The sequence below is a fragment of the Frieseomelitta varia genome, unplaced genomic scaffold (assembly GCF_011392965.1).
Source record: "Frieseomelitta varia isolate USP_RPSP 00005682 unplaced genomic scaffold, Fvar_1.2 scaffold_133, whole genome shotgun sequence".
NCBI lineage: Eukaryota > Metazoa > Arthropoda > Insecta > Hymenoptera > Apidae > Frieseomelitta > Frieseomelitta varia.
Window position 1 is genome coordinate 107643 of NW_025109006.1, and position 326 is coordinate 107968.

The window sequence follows — 326 nt, forward strand, 5'->3', positions numbered from 1 at the left end:
TGAAATGTTTCGTTTTGAGGAATAAGTGTATTAGACTCTGGATAATTGTTTTGTTGATTCAGGTGAATTTTTAAAGTGTTTAAAATTCCTAATTTTAAATATTTAAAATTCCTAAAATTTCTAGATCCTGAATTATGTTTTCCTTCGGATGTTAGCAACTTTTGTCCGTGGATATTATTTTACAAGTATATTTTATTAGTATTTTATACATAAATGATACATTATATTGTATATCTTTTAAACATTATACGTATATATATGAAGTATATAATCATACATGTATATTATACAGTAATCTTTGAAATTAATTAATAAATATTTTTAAT